At 44.7% G+C, this 21366-nt stretch overlaps 1 pseudogene; it reads left to right on the top strand.

The window, feature by feature from the left end:
- Window positions 1-13593: 13593 nt before the first annotated feature.
- Window positions 13594-14392, top strand: LOC113176813 (phospholipid phosphatase 2 pseudogene; annotated as a pseudogene).
- The last annotated feature ends 6974 nt before the right edge of the window (window positions 14393-21366 follow it).

The following is a 21366-nucleotide window of genomic DNA, read 5'->3' as shown; positions in this document are numbered from 1 at the left end:
ATGGAAAAACAAATTACAGACACATGAACGCCAGCAAAAAGGAAATAAACAAACTTTATCAATACATAAATCATTATTCATTCAAAAACATACCTGCTCTGAATTCTGCAGGATCTCTTATGTCCAATTATCCTTTATCTGTTCAAAACAATTTGTCCCAAAAGTTGAGAGTCATGGACCCTGTCTTAATTATCTCTCTTCTGCATCTATGCCAGAGGTGACATGGATGTGTGGGATGTAATCCTGCTAAGGATCAAGGTCTCATTTGGGGCCAGCTTGAGAAGCATTGCAGGTGATATCACATAATAACTACTTGTTAAAATTCAAATGCATGCATGAACAAACGATATACAACCAAAAGATGGTATGATTAAAGGTCAACAAGAAGCAAATAGGGCTGGGGTTGTGACTCTGTGATAGAACTCTTGTCTCCCACATGTGAGGCACTGGCTTTGATTCTCAGTACCACCTAAAACAAATGAATAAAATAAAGGTCCAGAGATACCGGCCTGAGCTCAGGCCCTTCCCAGATGCACTAGAGCTGTGGCCCAGTGTACCCTGGTTTCATCCCTCCACCATTAGGATGGTCAGGCCCAGCCCAGGACCGCTTCCACTCACCTGTAGACACCAGCCAGAGCTCATGTACAGTCCAGATATACCCCCCGCCAAGTTGGGTGGGAGGCTAGACACAGGGTAGGCCTGCATCCACCCCCAAACCAGGAAACCTGCAGCAAGCTCATTTCCTGCCCAGGACCACCTCCGCACACCAGCAGACACTCGCTGGAGCTCAGGCTCTGCCAAGATCAGCCTCGAGAACCTGCATAGAGCCCAGGAAAGAGTAGGTCCAGGACCATTCCAACACTGGCCGACCCTCCCCGGAGCTGAGACTCGGGCAAGGACTTCTTCTGACCAACAACAGACCACTGCAGGAACTCAGATTCAGTTCAGGGCCTCCCAAAGGACCTGTGCAGAACACAGAGCCCAGGGTAGGCTGAGTCCATCCACTCATTGTGAGACTCCTGCCAGAGCTCAGATTCTGCCCAGGACTATCTCCACCCTCCAGATCCTCCCTCCAGAGCTCAGATTTGGACCAGGACAAACTGCCCACCAACAGCCACTCGCTGGTGGCCAATACTGGCCCATTTCAGCCTCGATGACCTGAGTGGCAGCTGAAGCCCAGAGTAGGCCCTGGTCCTTCCTGGCACCAGCAGACCCCACCCCCCAGTATCTCAGGCTCCCACCAGATAAGCCTTGCAGATGTGTACAGGAGCCCAGGAAGAGGGTAGCCCTGGGAACATATGGCCACCACCAAACCACCACTTGAGCTCAGTCTCATCCCAGGACTGATTCCACCATAAGCAGAAGCCTGCAAGAGCTAATACAAGGCCCAGATCAGCCTCACTACCCTGCACGGGAGCCCAGGCAAGGGGAGGCCCTGTTCTATCCAGCCACCTGCAGAACCCCACCAGAGCTCCAGCTCTGCCCCGATCCAACTCGAAGACCTGACAGGAAGAAACCCTAGTCCAGGGTAGCCCATGTCCTTCCAGTCATCAAGAGACTGGCATCCAAATTCAGGGTCTGCCCATGACCGATTCTGCCCACTAATAGACAATTGCAGAACATCAGCCCCAGACCAGATCAGCCTCACTGACAGGTATGGGAGCCTGGCCCAAGTAGGCCTGATACCAACTTCCACAGAAGGCCCCAAGCAGAGCTCAGGCCAGACACAGGACTGCCTTAGATCAACAGGCAGAGCTCAAACTCCGCCAAGATTGACCTCGCTGACCTGCTTGGGAGCCCAGGCAAGGGGTGGCCCGGTGTCATCCTGCCACGTGTAGAACTCCACCAAAGCTCGAGCTCTGCCCAGATCCAAGTCCATGACCTGGCAGGAAATGAAGCCCAAGCCCAGGGTAGACCAAGTGCATCCAGTCACCATAAGACTGGCACCAGAGCTCAGGCTCTGCCCATGAATGACTCTGCCCACTGGCAGTCAGTGAAGTTCAGCTCCAGTCAGATCAGCCCTGCTGACAGGCTCAGGAGCCTGGTCCAAGGTAGGCCTGGGCCCAACTGCCACAAGCGGGCCCCTAGCAGAGCTCAGACCAGAAACAGGGTAGTCTCCGCCCAAAGGCTGACTCCTGCTGGAGCTCATCTGCAGGCCCTATCTGCCTCGCTGATCTGCTCAGGAGTCCAGAAAAGGTATGTCCTGTTCCCTCCTGCCAACAGCCACACTCTGCTGGATCTCAGGATACAACCAGGTAAGCCTTGCAGATTTGCACAGGAGACTGGGAAGACCGTAGCCCTGGGAACATATGGCCACCACCAGACCATCACCTGAGTTCAGGCTTGGCCCAGGACTGACTCCGCCCACGGGGAAAACACTGCCAAAGCTCATACAAGGCCTAGATCAGTCTCACTACCCTGTGCTAGAGCAAGGGGAAGCCGGGGTCCATCCCGCTGCCTGCAGAACCCCATCTGAGTTCCAGCTCTGCCCAGATCCAACTAGACTACCTGGCAGGAGACAGAGCCCGAGCCCAAGGTACCCCGAGTCCATCCAGTCACCTTCAGACTGGCACCCGAGCTCAGGCTCCGCCCAGGAATGACTCCACCCACTGTCAGACAGCCACCAAAGTTCAGCCCCAGTCCAGATTAGCCTCCCTGAGAGGCACGGGAGCCTGGCCCAAGGTAGACCTGGGACCAGCTGCTGCAAGAGTAGCGCTCAGGCCAGACACAGGACCACCTCTGACCACAGCCAGAGCTCAAACATGGCCAAGATTGGCCTCGCTGACCTTCCCGGGAGCCCGGGTAAGGGGAGGCTCGGTTCCATCTCACCACCTGCAGAACCCCACCAGAGCTCCAGCTCTGCCCAGATCCAACTTGGTGACCTGGCAGGAGATGAAGCCTAGCTCAGGGTAGCCCAAATCTATCCAGTCACCATGAGACAGGCACCAAAGGTCGGGCTCCGCCCATGAATGACTCCGCCCACTGAGAGTCACTGAAGTTCAGCCCCAGCCCAGATCAGCAGTGCTGACAGGTGTGGGAGCCTGGCCCAAGGTAGGCCTGGGACAAGCAGGCTCCTAGCAGAGCTCAAGGGCCTCTACATACAGTACAGCCTTGCCCACAAGCAGACACCTTCTGGAGCTCAGGCTCTTCTCAGATCAGCCTAGTCTACCTGGATGGGAGCCCTGGCATGGGTAGGCACAGTTCCATCCCGCCAGTGTCCAACCCCCACTGGAGCTTAGACTCGGCCCAATACCACCTCTATCTATGGTCAGATGTCCACCAGAGCTCAAGCCCGGGCCAGGACTGCCTCTGCTCACTTGCTGACACCTGCTGGAGCTCAGGCTCAACCCAGATTATCCTAGTACACCTGTGGGAGTCCAGTTCCAGGGTAGTGGGCCTGAGTTAATCCCACCACTGCGAGATAGCAGGTGGAGCTTAGGCTTGGCTCAGGATTGCCTTGCCAACTTTCATGGGAATCCTGGAAACGGTAGGACTGGTTCCATCCCACCACCTGCACATCTTCACTGGAGCTCAAGCTCTTCCCAGGAGCTGGGCCCCAGGGAAGGCCCTAGTATCTGTGGTTCTTAGGCTAGGCTCAAGACTGCCTCTGCTCATTGCTAGACATCTTTGAGAGCTCAAGATTGCCCCAGATCTGCCAGGATGTCCTGTGGTGAAAGCCTGGGCACAGAATAGCCACAGGTCCATTCTGCCACCAGGCTAACAGTGAGGAAGCTTACACCCAGATCTTATCCACCAGGCTGAACTCTCCCGAGCTGATGCTCAGGGTAAGCCCAGGACCATCCCACTACTGGCTGACCTCTTCTGGAGCTCTGGCTCTACCCAGATCAGCCTATTCAAACTGTGTGGGAGTCCTTACCTAAGTTAGGCCTGCATCCATCAAGCCACCAGGAGACCCTCACCAGATTTGAGGCTTAACCCAGGACTGCCTCAGTCCACTGGCAGACACTTCTGGAGCTCAGGAAGGGCCCAGGACTGTATGCATCCATCAGCAGACTCTCAATGGAGCTCAGGTCTGGTCAGATCCTCCTCAGGGATCTACATAGCTGCTGGGACCCTAATTAGGTATGTGTCCATCCCACCAGATGAAACACCCCAGGAGCTCATGAATAAATAAATAGACAAAACAATAAATAAAAAAAGGAAGGAAGGAAGGAAGGAAAGAAGGAAGGAAGGAAGGAAGGAAGGAAGAAAACTAGCTTATTCATATTGTTGATTTTATTCGCATTTACTTTCAGTAGGACTTAATGGATTGACTCTATTCTTCAATGCAAGGGACTTACTTATAATACCTAAGCCTGATTTGAGTGGCCCAAATGTTATTCATGTAAAAATAAAACATGATTGTAAAATATTGAAAATTTCTTCCCTGACTTTCACCAATATCAATCATAATCACCAGAATACCATCTCTAAAAATTTGATTTCATGTCTGAAATTTGGAAATAAAACCAGAATTCCCAAGCTGGCAAAGGGCTCTCTACATGAGGCAAAACTGTTGCCAATTGGTAGAAAACAGAAAACAGTATTTTGGTGACATTCCTTTGAGTTTCTGAACAGCTTACCAGAAGTTAATCATATACCGAGCTCCCTAAATTCAAGAAAATAACCAACTTGAATCTAATGTATGAAATATGATATGTCAAGAGCTTTGTAATGTTTGAACAACCAATAAAAAAATAAAAAAAATTTAAAAAATGGGAAAAGACAAATGTAGGCTGTTTATAAAATATGACATATCATGCACTTGAGATGGCATTTTATGTTAATATAGTAATCCAAAGAATTCATCAAGTACATTTGTGTGTGTGCATATCACATAAAAAGAATAAAGAGAATGAGTGTTTGAGTCTGTAAACAAGTCAGGATGGCACCTGGTATTTTGCCAGGGGGAGTGGTTTGTGAGGTGGCGCCAGCGAGCCATTAAGTGCGGAGATTGCTTATTGGTTGACTGCTGTATCTAGTTTATGTTAATTAAGATAAGCTGTGTGGAATGTATAAATACCTCTCCTGTCCTACAATAAACGGCTCGCTCCTACTCCTGCTGTATCAATGTACACAAGTTGTTCGTCACACACACCTCCCCCCCATTATTTTGCTGCAGCCGGACTGTGGCAAATCAGAAAACCTAATGTTGAAAGTGTTGGAAAATGGAATTGTCATGCTCTGATAATTGCAATGAAAAGTTATCATAACCCTTCTGCACAGAAGTTTTAGAATATATCCAAAATTTGAAGTGCACACATTCCTTTAACCCAAGAATTCCAACTCAAATAACTTATGTATATTATTGTGGAAAATTTTAAATTTTACCACGTAAATGATCATTGTAATAGAGGTCCCACCAGCTGGGGATCAGACCTCAGGTCCCTGGGGAAAGTCACTGGGCATCATTTCTCTGCTCACACCCATGCCTTTCCTGTGGGTTGCTTACACTCATAAAAAGACAGGGCTCCTTCCAGAGATGTCTCTCCCAGCTCTTAGCCCATAGTTTCATTGCATTGGTAACATTTTTGCGATTAAACTCTAGGACATTCTTATATATTTTGTAAATTAACCGATTTAACTGTTTCCTCCCATCTACAGGTTGTTTCCTGCCCTGATGTTTGTCCCCTTCTGCACTATGGGCAGATGTTGTCCATTATCTATTCTTGCTTTTGTTGTCTGTGCTATTGATGTTGTATCAGGAAAGAAAGAAAGAAAGAAAGAAAGAAAGAAAGAAAGAAAGAAAGAAAGAAAGAAAGAAAGAAAGGGTAAATAAAGAAATCCTTGCCAAGATTAATGTGAATAACTCTCAATGAAGGATTTTTCCTCCTGTTTTTTTCTAGGAAGATTATAGCCAATAGGTCTCACATAGGTCCACCTTACCGACCTGCATAGGAGATGGTACCCAGGGTAACCCAGGGTCCATTTCTCCACCAGCTGACCCCAATCTGATCTCAGGTTCCACCTAGATCTACATTGCCAACATGCCTGGGAGCCAGGGGACAGGGTATTCCAGGGTCCATAAAGCCTTTGAGACCCTCACCAGAGCTCAGGTTCAGCCCGGACAACCTGCGCACACCCCCCAACCCCACTGGAGCTCAGGACTGCCTCTGCCCACTGAAACTCCTGCCAGAACTCAGGCATGGCCCAGGATATGCTCTGGCCACAGAAAGACACCCACCAGGGCTTACTACTGGCCCAGATCAGCTTCAATGACCTGAGCAGTAGGGGGAGCACAGGGTAAGCCCTGATCTTTCCCACAACCCACAGAACCTAGCAGGAGCTCAGGTTCCCTCAAGATCCACCATGCAGATTTGCAGGGGAGCCTTGGCACAGGTTAGGCCGAGTTCATCTGGCCACCACCATACACTGGCTGGAGCTTAGCATCTGCCCAGGATTGCCTCTGCCCTAGGTAGACAACATTCAGAGCTCATACACAGTCCAGGTGCTCCTCAACAACCTATGCAGGACCTGAAGCCCAGTAGGCCCAGGGCCATCCCACCACTTGCAGACCTCCACTGGAACTCAAGCTCTGCTGAGGAGCTGGGCCCTAGGGAAGGCCCAGTTTCTACCCAACACCCCCTGATGACCCTTAGATCCTTGGGCTCAGCCAAGGACTGCTTCCACTAATCAGTAAACATCCTTGGGAGCTCAGGATCAGCCCAGATCTCCCACGAGGACATGAGGCAGCAGCCCAGGAAGAGGATATTCACAGGGCCATCCCGCCTCAGGCTAACCCCTGCTGGAGCTCAGACTCAGCCTAGGAACGAATCCCCCCCACTGTCAAATGCCAGCCAGAGCTCAGGTTAAGTCCCTCACTGACTCTGTCTACTGGAAGACATCTGCCAGAATTCAGCCCCAACCCAGGTCAGCCTCCCTAACAAACATGGGAGCCTGGCCCAAGGTAGGCCTGGCTCTATCCAGCCACTGGCGGACCCCCACTAGAACTCAGGTCAGACACAGGAATGCCTCTGCCCACAGGCGAACAGCCTCTGGAGCAGAGGCTCATGCCTGATAGCCAAGGCCAGCTGTGAGGGAGCCTGGGCAAGGGTAAGCAAAGTTCCATCCCGCCAACCACAGAAACCTGTGGAGGTCAGGCCCAGGCCTGATCTGCCCTGCTGAACTGCACCACGAGCCCGAACTCAGAATATGCCCGAGTCCATCCCATCCATCTGACATCCGCCAGAGCTCGGGTTCTGCTCTGATCAGCCTCTTCCACCTGTGTGGGAGTCCTCACCCAGGGTAGACCTTGGAACATCCAGCCACTGGCTGACCTCTGCCAGAATTGAGACTCCTCCCAGATTCACTTTGCCAGAAGGGCACAGGAGCCTGGGCACAGGGTAGGTCAGAGTTCATCTTATCCCCGACAGATTGCCACTGTAGTTTAGGCTCGGCTCAGGACCACCTTACCAATCTGCCTTGCAACCGTGCCCAGGGTATACCCCCATCCATGCCACCACTGGCCGAACCCTGGCTGCAACTGAAGCTCTGACCTTGAGCCGGGCCCCAAGTTAGGTCCAGGTTCTACCCGCCACCCTCAGGAGCTCAGATCCCTTCCAGATCTGCCAGGATGATCTGTGGCTGAAGCCCAGGCACAGGATAGCCACAGGTCCATCCCACCTCCGGCCAACCGCTGCCGGAGCTGAGGCTTCACCTAGATCTGCCTTGCCAATCTGCAGTGGAGCCCGGGCCCAGTATAGGCCTGGGTTCATTCTGCCACTGCAGAACCCAGACAGTCCAGGCTCTGCCCAGGACTGCTTCTGTCCACTGGCAGACACCCGCTTGAGCTAGGAAAACTCTTGACTTCCATTGCAAATGCAGAAGAAGCACCAGAATTTTCACGCTGCCAAAGGGCTCCATGCAAGAGGCAAAACTGTGGCCAGTTGCTAGAAAACAGTATTTTTGTGATGTTCCTGTGGGTATCTGCACAACACACCAGAGCTTAATCACATACTGAGCTCACACGTGTCAATAAGGAGAAACAAACAGCTGACAAAAATGGGAAAACCCAAAATCGACTGTTTTCAAAAGATGACCTACCACAAATCGAGATGACTTTCCAGGACACAATACGGTAATCCAAAGGAAGCATAAAGTACATGTGTGTTTTTCCCTATCAAATACAAAGAGTAAAGAGAGTGAGAAAATCTAATGTCAACAGTGTTGCAAAAGGGAATTGTCAAGCTCTGAGAACTGCAATGTAAAATTGCAATAACTCTTCTGCAGAGAAGTTTCAGAAAATATGCCAAAATTTAAAGTGCATGCCTACCTTTAGCCCAAGAATTTCAATTTCAATGTCATTCATTGTTACTGTGGCAAATTTTTAAATTTTACCTTGAAGTGGTTCATTGTAATATTTTACATGCATATATAAAATATATTTTTACTAGTTTTTTTTGGGGGGGGAGTATTTGGACACAATGCCTTTATTTTGTTTATTTATTTTCATGTGGTGCTGATGATCAAACCCAGGGCCTCTCCTATGCTAGCCAAGTACTCTACCACTAAGCTACAACCCCATCCCCTCTAGTGTTTTATTTCTTAAAAATATTTTTACATATCTGTATGCATATTCCTATATGATTATAACTCAGACACACTTTTTAGTAAGTTACCATTTGGGCTGGGACTGTAGCTCAGCTAAAGCACATTTGCCTGGCATGTCTGAGGCCCTGTGTTCTATTGTCAGCACCATTTATAAATAAATAAAATAAAGATCTATCAACAGCTAAGAAAAATATTTTTAAAAAGAATATAGATGGTGCTTTACAAACAAAAGTTAACACAGCTGCAGTTGTACATGTTCATGATATGAGACAATTAACATGTTATGTTTTAAAAAAGGATTTGGTTCTATGGAACCAAAGAGAATCCCATTATTATACAGCCATCACCATCATATTTGTCCATCCCCAGGACTTTTCTACTCACTAATCCAACCTGTCCTCATTAAATACTCTCTTGCCACTTTTCCCTGTGCCTCATCCCAGTAAGCATAATTCTACTTCCTGTCTGTATGAATTTGATTATTTCAAAAATTTATTTTGACACCACCAAAGGACAAGAGCAATTTGTGCCGGTGTATGTGTGTACATGTCCCTACACACATACACCTCCATATACATACAAAACACGCATTAGTAACCAACTTTGCCTTCTTGCTTTCCACATTGAGGTTTAGAAATCCTCCTCTATTGTGTAAACATTCATTTCTTTCATTCCTGGACTTTGATGATTTATACATTTAGTGTATCAGAGCATCTGGAGTTTATTTTGTTGGACATATTGAGATAGGGATTGGATTTCATGTTCTTACCTACATCATTAGGCATCTTCAAAATGGTCCCACTACCTTTTACGGAATCATTTGTCTTTCTCCAAATAATGGAAATGTGACCTTTGTGACATTATCAAGTGTTTTATCTATGCAAGTCTTTCCTGATCTCTCTTTTGAGTTCTGTCCCTCTGTTCCCAGTTGTCACCCTTCTGATATTACAGTTCTCTGTGTGAATATACCTTTTGGTGCTAAATCCATGACATTTTATTTTTTCCAAAATGATACTTTGGTGTTGGGAATCATGGCCTATGCCTGTAATCCCAGGAGTTCAGGGGACTGAGGCAGGAGGATTGCAAGTTCAAATTCAGCCTCAGGAACTGTGAGGCACTAAGCAACACAGTGAGACCTTGTCTCCAAATAAAATACAAAATAGTGCTGGGGATATAGCTCAGTGGTTGAGTGCCTCTGAGTTCCAATCCCTGGTACCAAATAAAAAATATAAACACACACACACACCTCACATATGTACACTTTTGTGACTTAATTTTGCAAAATGACCTTAGACTTTTTTTTTCTCTCATGATACCTTCTGGAAGTAAGATTTTTATAGAGATTGAAATGAGGAAAGTAGATAGCTGGTCAACACTGGCCTCTCTCTGAAAGAATATACTTTACCTATTAGGATGTGATTCTTTATTTTCGTAGTTTTATTTACTTGGACCTCAAACACTTAGGAGAACAACGTCTGAGTGCTACATATAGCTATTTGAATGAATTTCAATGGGATCTTCCTCTCTGGGTTCAACCACATTATTTATTTTTATTTTATTGGGGATGGAACCTTGGGGATCTTAATCCCTGAGCCCCATGCCCAGCCCTTTTTTTTTTTTTTTTTGAGTCAGGACCTCACTGACTTGTTTATGGCCTTGCTAAGTTGCTGATGCCGGCTTTGAACTTGGAATCCTTCTGCCTCAGCCTCCATGTAACAGGACACCAGGCTCAAGCCCTTTATTCTTAACACACAAGACATATTAATTTGTGCATCCACATGCTCCTGTCATCTTTCTCTTCTTTCCAGAATCAACACCAATCTGGTGGAGAAAGTTTTTCCTAAATACCCTGCCTTTCCTTAACCTCCTAGGGTTACTTTACTGTCCTCCTGTTCATAAGGCTTTTTTTCCTGGAGGACTGAGCCCGAGCACACCTGTGGGCAACTGCACCAAGCCTGAGCATGCCTGTGGGCTTCTGCATACCATTACGAGATCCCAGTGATTATCTGGTTTTCTGAGTATGGTCATGATCTGCTGATCCTCTGTCATGATCCCTATCTGGAATCTGTAGTTTGGTCATGCTGGTTTCAGAATAATTGTTATTCTTCCGGTGATGAGGAGTCCTCAGGGATATCCAATGGAGGAAAAGAGATGAGTGGGTAAGCAATCTATTAATTACACCACAGTGCAGAGAACCTCAAACACCATGATGAGAACTGTGTGACTGCCACAATCCTGGGCTCTGGGGAGCATTATCCTTACCCTCATGGAATCCAGATGACACCCTTGGAGAGGAAATGACAGGCACTAGAGCCTTAATGCAGCAAGGAGGATGGCATGGCCCTGCAGGCTCCCAAGGCAAGCTGTGGAATAAGTACTTTGCAGTGGTCCTTGTGGGCCTTCATAGGGGTTTGGGTTTTATATGGAGCAAGATGGAAAATCACTGGAAAATTTCACGTTCTAGGATGACCTGGTCTGTCTGCTTTTTTCCATGGTATTGAAGATTACTTTATTCTGGCCACATGTTGACCAAAGTCCTAAAGGCTGATCTACTTTTTTCAAATTTTTCATTTGCTTTAATTAGTTATACATGACAGTAGAATTCATTGATGCCCTTGGATAGATCCTACATAAATTGGATTTGTTTTTAAAAGGCCCCTGGCGAGCTGTTTCAGGAGCAGAGTGAGGAAGCCTAGGGAGTGCCCAGATGAGGTTGCCACACCATGCTGGAGGTGGGATGGAGCCAGGCCTACCTTGGGCTCCAGCTCTTCCCAGAGGCTGGGCCCCAGGGAAGGCCCAGTTTCTACCCACCACTGCCTGGCGCCCCATAGATCCTTGGGCTCCGCCAAGGACTGCCTCCGCTCATCAGCAATCATTCTTGGGACCTCGAGATCAGCCCAGATCTTCCAAGACGACATCAGGTGGCAGCCCAGGCAGAGAGTAGTCACAAGTGCATCCCGCCTCATGCTGACCCCTGCCTGAGCTCACACTCAGCCCAGGAATGACTCCGCCCACTGTCAGATGCCAGCCAGACCTCTGGGCTCCTTCCCACCCTGACTCCGCCTACTGAAAGACACCTGCCAGTTCAGCCCCATCCCAGGTCAGCCTTGCTGACAGGCGTAGGAGCCTGGCCCAAGGTAGGCCTGGCTCCTTCCTGCCACCACTGACCCCCACCAGAGCTTAGGCCAGACCCAGGATGGCTTCTGCCCACAGGGGCACACCTTCCAGAGCTCAGGCTCATGCCTGATCAGCCATGTCCAACAACACGGAAGCCTAGAAAAGGGAAAGCACAGTTCCATCCCGCCACAGGAGCACCCCTGAGGAGGTATAATGCCCAGGCTGGATCCACCCCACCGAACTGCAGGCCAGCCCAGGCAGAGGGTAGTCACAGGGCCCTCCAGCCTTGGGCTAACCCCTGCCTGAGCTCAGACTCAGCCCAAGAATGACTCCGCCCAATGTGAGATGCCTATCAGAGCTCAGGCTCCTCCCTGCATTGACTCTGCCTACAGGAAGATACCCAACAGAGTTCAGCCCCAGCCCAGGTCAGCCTAGCTGACAGCGGGGAGAGCAAGGCAAGTTAGGCTGGCTCCATCCCGCCACCAGCCGACCCCCACCAGAGCTCAGGCTAGACCCAGGACTGCCTCTGCCCATAGGGAACACTTTCTGGAGCTCAGACTCCTGCCTGATCAGCCAAGGCATGGGAGCCTGGGTAAGGGTAAGCCAAGTCCCATCCTGCCACCCATAGAACCCTGGGGAGGTCAGGCCCAGGCCTGATCCACCCCTCTGAACTGCAAGTTCAGGGTAAACCCTGGTCCATCCCACCACTGGCTTACATCCGCTGGAGCTTGGGCTCTGCCCTGATCAGCCTATTCCATCTGTGGGGGAGTCCTTAAATAGGGTAAGCCTTGGTCCATCCCGCCACTGGCTGGGCTGTGTGAGACAATATACAATTATTCAGAGGTGAAATGAGTATATCATGAGAGCTGTAACCTAATCAGAGGATTAATGCATTTGGTGGGTTAATAATTCGAAGAAAAAAATGGGTGACAATTATAGGTTATTAGAATGTAAGCAGGTCATTGTAGGTGAGCTTTTATGTTTATATTTTGTCCCTGGCCAGTGAAGCTCCCTCTCTCCCTCTCTCTCCCTCTCTCTCCCAGGGGGCCATGAGTTGAGAAGCATTCCTCCACCCTCCACCATGATGTTCCGCCTCACCTCAGGCCTAGATCAATGGAGTCAGCCAAGAATTGTCTGATCCACTGAAACTGTGAGCTGAAACAAGGTTTTCCTCCTCTAGGTACTTTGTTGGGTATTTTGGTGAGAGTGCAGGAAAACCAACTCACAGGGTGGACAAGAGAGGCACCAGGACATTTGGGTGCTGGAGTGCTCAGTTGAGCATCATGCTAGAGTGATCAGTATCAGTCAGTCTATGGGGAGACAGATGATCTAAGGCAGTCTAGGAAGAGGCAGTTCTAGAGGTACTATTGGAGTGTACTCTATTGTCAAACCATACCAAGATGTATACAGACAAAAATTATCATTGTCTGAGTTTCCCTACAAAATTTTCCTTCACTTACAAAGATATATATTTACATTGATATTAATATAGACAAAAACAAATGGTGTTTGAATTATGAAATAGTATTATGTGGCACATTTGCATGCTGCTTGCTTTATCACTTATCAGTTTCTCCTGGATGAGCCAAATGGTCCATACACAGACATATAACTCATTTTCTATTTAGAACACCATAAACTGAGATTCTAATTTAATTTGCATTGAAATATGTTAAAGCAGAAAAGGATTTTTTTTACCAAACTATGTTTCTATCCAGTAACATGGCATACATGTTCACTTATTGAGGTATTATTATGTCAAGAAGTTTACAATATGCACATTATAATTGTTTATTAAATGTCTCTTTTTATAGGTTTGTTTTTGTTTGTCCTATTATTAAAAGCATTCTGTGACCCTGTGGCCCTGGGATGTGTGCTGAGTTTTGTGGAAAAGACCCAGCAGTGACATGGAGCAGAGTGACTCTATCCTGGGCTATCCTGACACTGGTGAAAGCCTCATACAAGTGACGGTTCTACTGCGAAGATGACTCCATCTAATGCCCCTACCGCTCAGACACCATGAACCATGGGCTCATGGTTATGGTCACCATCACAGCCACCATCATCCTGGTCTCCACAGAGAGAGCCTTCCTGGTGTGCACCGACGGCCTCTACTCCCACTCCCTCTCCAATAATGATGTGGCTGTCCTCTACAAGGTGCTGGGCACCTTCCTGTTTGGGGTGTCCATGAGCTAGTCCTTGATGGACCTGGCCAAGTACATGAATAGTTGTCTGCGCCCCAACTTCCTGGCCGTCTGAGACCCAGAGTGGAGCAGGGTCAACTGTTTGGTCTATGTGCAGCTGGAGAGAATGTGCAGGGAGAGACCTGCCAACATCACTGAGGCCAGACTTTCCTCCTTCTGTGGACACTCCTCCTCTGGGATGTAGTGCATGCTGTTCTTGGCTGTTCTTCCAGATGCAGCTCTGTGGGAAGATGGCGCAGCTGCTGTGGCCCACTGTGTAGTTCTCCCTGGTGGCTTTTGCCCTGTACATGGGCTATACCCCCGTGTTGGACCACAAGCACCAGTGCCATGATGTCCTCATCAGCCTACTACCAAGGTCACTGGAAACTGGCCTCACTTTTTGGTAATTCTCAGACTTCTTCGAAGCCCAACACCCTCATCCCTGCCTGGAGGAGGTGGCAGAGCACTAGCCCAGCCTGTGATTTTAGTTGACTGTGGGCGAGGCCATGTACAACCACCAAGGCTGCCTGGTCTTCTTCTGAACCAGGACGGCCAGGTGGTCATCTATGGACCAGCCACACTCTGGGTCCTGGTCAGCAGAAAGGATCAGACAGGGCCCAGCTTCCCAGATAACAGCAATGGCAAGCAGTGATCCCATGGTCCAGGTGTTCTGTGGGCTGACCTCCTTGGTTCTTGAACCAAGAACATCCTGGTTCTTGCCCAGGAGCCAAGTACCCCATGCTGCATGGTAAGTGTGCACATGGGTTTCTAGTAAAGCAAATGTTTGTTGAGGACCATGCTTCTAGAATGGCCCTCTGCTTCTCTCTGGCCTGCACATGGAGTTATCTCATGCCCAAAGTACCTGAGCAGCTAGCCTGCAGGTTATGGATCCCAGGGCTGTGGCAGGGATGAGGTCTGGCTGTGGAGGCCATGGGTTGAGTGCATTGAGGGAAGGCAAGCCCTTGGTGCACAGCCAGGCACCGGAGCCTGCAGTGGCTTCAAAGACCAGCCAGATTTGCTCCACTTCCTGAGTCCTGCCCTCTCCCCTCCTCAACCCTCTATATGCCCCCAAGGCCTCAGAGCCTCTCTATGTGTGATGAAGATCCTGCCCTCTGAATTGCTTGTCCAGCAACCCCTCTCATCCCTGCACAGACCAGGGTTCCAGGTCCTATAGAAAACACTGTCCATACATTCCCTGTGCCCCCATGGGACTCTGGTGTGAGCCCTGCAGTCCTGATCCTCTGTCAACACAGCTGACTCTGAAGCTGCATGCTGGGTTGGAGCCTCTCAATCATTTCAGGGCTTGCCTTTCAGAGGGAGACTGAGTCATAAATTTTGTTTTTTACCAAAAAATATCAAAGAATAAAAATTTGTTTACCATTTATATCTAACTGGTTATCATTCAAACATTTGACTTTATTATTGGCCATTATCTCTTCCCTCCTTGGTAAGAAGATTATATATATCCATGCTTATTCTATATAATTTGAGTGATTAGTCAACATTTTGTCCACCATAATGAAATACTGGAGGCAGGCTACTTTTGTAGAAAAGAGGTTTATTTAGCTCACAGTTTTGGAGGTTCAAGAACATGGTGGAGCACCAGCTCAGTTCTGTACAGAAAAAGCAGCAATCAATATATCAGCACATTTGGATCAGTTCCCTAAATCTTCATTTCTGCAGTGGTGATGTGAATGGGTCCAGAGGTAGGCCTGGACTAACAGTGGGCTGCATTATAGGAAAAGTACCCTGGGCTTAAAATATCATTATTTTGTCACATACAGTGAGCAAATCTGTTTCTTGCATCAGAAGTAGAAATGAACTCATCTCTCAAGGTTGCTCACTGTAAAAACAACACTGATAAAATTATGGGTAGGAAAAGATCAGGTTCTTGCATATTTATCATATCTAGCAAGACATGTGAGAATGTGAGAGATCCTTGTAGGAGTTACCTTCAACAATAAGCCTCAGCTTTCTTGCGATATTAATAAGAAAGTTTAGCTATTGTAAGTCACTGTGACATTTACAGTCCTTTGTTATTCAACAAAGTTGCAGCTAGTACAGAGGAAGTCCACTTATATTTGTATAATTATCTTACATTTTTCCATTTTGCCAAATTCTCTTATTTTAAAAAAGTGTTTTAATATTGTTTCTTGGGCTTCCTAGGTATTATAGCATCTGCAAATAATGTAAATTGGCTGTGGTTTTCCAATACTGAAAGTAACTCATTTACTGGAAAAGGAAACATTCCTTATTTTCATTGATTGTTTTTCCTTTTGTATTAACACAAGTTTCCAAAACAATTTTGAATTATAATGATGGTAATAAATAATAAATGCCATTTATGAGGTTATTATATCATAACTCCAAACCTACCATTTGATACAAAGCTGGTGATACTTGCTCTGGAAATTTGCAATTCAAATCATATTTTTGCTTTAGATTTTTGTTTCCCTGTTAACGTCTGCAGATAGAGGAGTTGAAAAGAGACCTGAGGCTTGGGGGTGACGTAAACAAGGAAATAAAAATAAGTTTGTAAGGTACATGACAGACACAAGGGGTCTATTTCAGGGAGTCAGAATGGGAACTTGAGGGGATTTGTTTTTCTTTCAAATTGAGTTTCTTAAGAAATACACATTTTCACAGTCACATTAATTATACAATAAGCTAAAAACTCTATACAATTGACTTAAATAAGAAGTTTGATCAAACTTTTTCACCAGCCCTCTGGAATGATAATCAAAGGATGAAAATATAAACTACACATCTATTGTTGACATACGTTAGGCAGCCTCCTTGTGTAATCTGTATAGGTTGTTTTTTTTTTTTTTTTTTTTTTTTTTTTTTTTTTACTTTTAGAAATCTGATTTTCTCTTCTGAATCAAAAATTAGGGTATTTGTGTTAAATTTAGAATGTTTAGCTTTTCCATTTATGTTTTAAAATACTTTCCAGACTGTGTTCAGAACTGTGTAAAAGTTACCATCTAATCCCATGTTTTCTAAGAAATATTTTCTTCAAGGCATTGCCAATTTTAATTTAAAAATTAAAAAAATTAACTACTATTGGAAATCTCCATGACAATGGGTCTCAAGAGCTAAATCATATTTATTTTAAGACAGAATTTAAAAAATAATTCTGAGGTACTCATACCTAACAACTAGAATTAAACAAAAAACCTCAAAATATAACAGTTATTAATAGGGCATTATGTAAAAATGTGGATGTGTAACCAATGTGATTCTGCAATCTGTATTTGGGGTAAAAATGGGAGTTCATAACCCACTTGAATCTAATGTATGAAATATGATATGTCAAGAGCTTTGTGATGTTTTGAACAACCAATAAAAAAAATAAAAAAAAACCTCCCAGTGTCCAAACTATTAGATGCATCATTTCAATAGGATAAGAAAATTGTAAAATGGAATTTTATTTCATTTCATCTTATTTCACAAATACACATAAATACAGCATTTTAACTATCATGTTTGCTAGCATAATCATGAAATAAACACAAATTATACATTCAAGGGACAAATTGTAAATACTCTTTCATTACTTAAGAGTCCATCTTAGTTCCTTGTTGTTTTCTATCCTTGTATTTAAAATCATGACCAAAGGCCAAGAGTCGATCCATTTATCTGAATTGAATAGTCAATAGGTTCTACTGTTCTTACATACAGCACATGTGTCCTTTAACAAGCCCAGGACTCAAAATTTTGGAGCATTTAAAAAAAAACATATTTAGGAATCCTTGAGAATTCCAGAGTGACTCTGAAAGCCACATCCCAATATCTAGTAGACATTCATTATGGACTATTCATGAATACTGAAGCATGTCTAGCATGTGCACAAACTTACTTGTTCAAACTGACGTAAAACAAAAAACAATACTTAATGTTAACAGAAGCTGCATAATTAAGACTAACCTCCTTTTGTGGCTGATTTCACAAACTTTTAATTTTTTTCACAAAAAAAGAGTCCCTCAAGCCAAATTTTCTGATTTCAGTCATTGAAAATTAATCCATTTCTTTCAAATCCATTCTTAGTGAAGAATGTTTTGAAGGAAAACATTCCCCACAGAATCTAATACAATTTATCATTGTTTGTTAAATTTAGAAAGAACTCATGCCTGGATTTGATATTTTTTCAGATAGCAAACAATAGTGACAGGATTCATAAATAGAATTTTCTGACACACGCAGGAAAGTCTGCTAGCACTCACAACATTCCAACCACTCTTCTTTCAATCACAAAACATGGCTGAGAATTAGCAATTATTAGTTGTCAGTACAAATACACATTTAAATCTTTGTTTTTTGGCCAACATTTTAAATAGTCAAATTTCATTTCACTTCCAGGGCTCAAATTAAACAAATAAAAAAAAACAATGAAAATTACAACTGGCAACAAGTCCCATATGCCAATGTTATTTTAACCAGGAATTGTAACCTACTGCTAGTAGTTATTCACATATATCTGCTTAATTTAATAAATAAACACTGGTCAGTTATATAAGAAAAAAATTGCAAGAATATTACTTGGCAATGGGTTATCTGAAAGCTTCTGGAATACATAAGCATTTAGAAAACACCAGCTCTTAAACATTTTTTTTATCTGTAATTTGAGTTGACAAATGCATTTGTAAAAGTTACTTTTCCACTGATAGATTCTGGGGAGTCTAGTCACAGGTAACATGGATGATTTAAAACAAACAAAAGAAAACAAATCTCTAAGCCACATTGTAATGAAATGCTATACATGCTTTTAATATGATATGGAAACAGTTCCAGGCAGACAAAAACAAAATTTGTCAAATCAAAGTACTGTAAATAAAGTTCATTTTATGAACCTCCAGCAGAAAACTGCAAAAATATCATAATCAAAAGACTACTCACTCCCCACACCAGGCAAAAAAAAAATCATCCTAATCATCTTAGTTCTGAGCTTAACATTTCCCTAGGATGTTAATAGGAGAAGTTGTAAAGCACTTAAATCTGCAGCAATAACTGTTGAAAGTGCCACATTACAGAGATAAAGCCCTAAAAGGTTCAGGTTGCCCACCCATCCCTCACCACCCCCTACCCCAGTAATATGTAAAAGCTCCTGTTAAAGATTTTCTGTTTTCTGTTTGTTTCCTGTTAAATTTTTTTCCTTTAAAAATTATTTGCTGATGTGATTTTTGGTTGATTGTTTAAAAATATTAATGCTAGTTTCAACAATAAATTAATTAATTAATTATTTTAAAATATATACTGAAGGAAGAAATTATGTCAAGCAAATGTAAGGGAAAATTACATAGGACACTTTCCTGGTTTTATTTTTATTTATTTAGTTAGTTTTGCATTACAATTCTTAATACACCATTATACCATAATTTATCATATCCTTGATTATATATAAGATATGTTGACACCAAATTCACATCTTCATACATGTATTTTGTATAATGATGAGAGTCTCCTTTCACCATCCATACAATTCCCCTTTGGAGCCTTCAAGTTCTGTGTTATTGGTATTTGTTTCTTTATTTTATCAAATCTCAAAGTTTGAGAATCACTGAAATCTAGAGATGGTGTGAATGGAAAAATACGGTGAAAAAAGAGAAAAAAAAAAGGAAGACGAAGAACTAAAGAACTTTAACAAATATTTAGTTCCACAGCAACATCCTTTCTGTTTTGAAAATAACTCTTTGCAAGTGCATTTCCTATCTTAATTTCAGCTCAACAACACTTATTATGCTCTGAATTCACCAGTAATTGCTGTGTACTGAAGGCTCATTTGTTTCTTATAAAATGTCATTAACTCACTCCTGTCCTCTTCAATTTGAAAGAGCTGCTACCCATGGGAGGCACTAAATCTTCATAGAATTCTGGACTCTGTGTTCCTGTATTACATTATTGGTAATAATAATGTCTGTCTATCAAGGGGACAAGGGAACTGTGTTCTCTGTCCATGTATAAGAAGCTAAAACTTTCATTTTGTTAATAAAACTTATGATTGGATAAAAATAAGTGCTGATTTTTAATGACATTTAAGGCACTATAATTTAGTTTTGCTTCAAGTATCATGGCTCCTAATGCTGCTTCCTTTCTATGGAGCTCTATTTTAAAATATTTGTGAATTAGAGGAAATCATTTACTAAAAGAGAAGCAGAGGAGTCCAAACTAAATATTAAAAAGCAAAGCAAAATTGGAATAGGAAACATTCCATAATTTTAAATTGATTTATAATTTTATTTGCTGATTATATTTTCTCAAATTATAATCTTTTAAACATTTACTTGAAAGGAAAGCAACAATTCCAACTTTATCAATGAATGCCTCACTAATATATATAAAAATATGAACTTCAAAATCATCACTACATTCTTGAATTTTCCAACATGCTTTTTTATCATTTTATCTTGTGTTTGTATTGTTATATTATTGTGAATTGATTTTGTTTTGCTTTGTTTAGACTTTCTTGCAGAATAACTATTGAATTTCCATAAAAGTAGATTCCTATGTTTTGAAAAATGTTGAAAATTATTTTCATGTGGAAAATGTTGGAACCCTGGTGCTCTGCTCTAACCCTCGGATGACAGCTTGTTTGCTGTGTGTCTGGTGGTCTCTTTCTCTATCTGTTGAATTCCCCAAGCCCAGGCCCAGACTTTGAGCAAAGCTCCTCTCTCAGCTGTGCTTACAGGAGTGTCCAGGTACTGGAAGCCCATGAGCTGGGGCAGCACTGGCCAAGGGCACGTCTCCCCAGGGACCTGGGCGTGGTGCCAAGGACGAGGAGGGGCGCAGAGGGTGCAGCACCTCTCTCCTGCTGTGGCGCTGGGGGTGGAGCCAGGGGAGAGCGCCTGCGCCAGCCAGCCTGACCTCCTCAGCTTCTGGATGAATGCTGCCAGTCTTCCCTCCGCCGTGATATGCCCGCTGCAGGAAAACTATAAGTTTTCACGGATTCCTGCAGCACCCTGGTTTTCCCATTCTCACTGGCCGCTGGCAGTCCTGTGGCTGTGTTGGCTGTGGCGTTTGAGTCTTGGAAGATCAGGGGAGCCGCTGGACGTGGCGAAGGGACAGGTGCCTGTTTAGAGCAGGAGAATGTCCTTCTGGGAGGGAGGCTCCAAGGTGCAGGAAGGCCAGGCCTCATCCAGCTGGGCAGGGTTCACACCTTTTCCCCCAGAGGCTGAGAGAGCCTGGGAGCCAGGGGACATCCATATGGACAGACCTTTTAAAAATCCTGGCGAAGGGATTTAGATTTCTGTTTCTCTCCCCTCAGTCCTTCAAGTGGACATGTGAAGTCTGGGATGTAGAGTGCCTTCAGAGACTGGGAGTCCTTATGTCCGGGCTTCCTGTGAGATCCCACCAGAGCCCACATCGCTAAGGATAAGTTATAAGATAACCACCTGCCCTCAGTTTCCTGTATAAGCTAATTTTAAAACTCCTTCATTGCAAGAATGAGAATATAAATATTTGGACATTTTTTTCTTGTAGAAAACTATGTATATACCCCGTGATGGAACATATCAGGCAT

This window comes from Urocitellus parryii, chromosome 9 (assembly GCF_045843805.1).
Source record: "Urocitellus parryii isolate mUroPar1 chromosome 9, mUroPar1.hap1, whole genome shotgun sequence".
In the NCBI taxonomy this organism is placed as follows: Eukaryota; Metazoa; Chordata; class Mammalia; order Rodentia; family Sciuridae; genus Urocitellus; species Urocitellus parryii.
The sequence above is the reverse complement of the archived record's forward strand: the minus strand, read 5'-3'. Positions and strand labels throughout refer to the sequence as shown.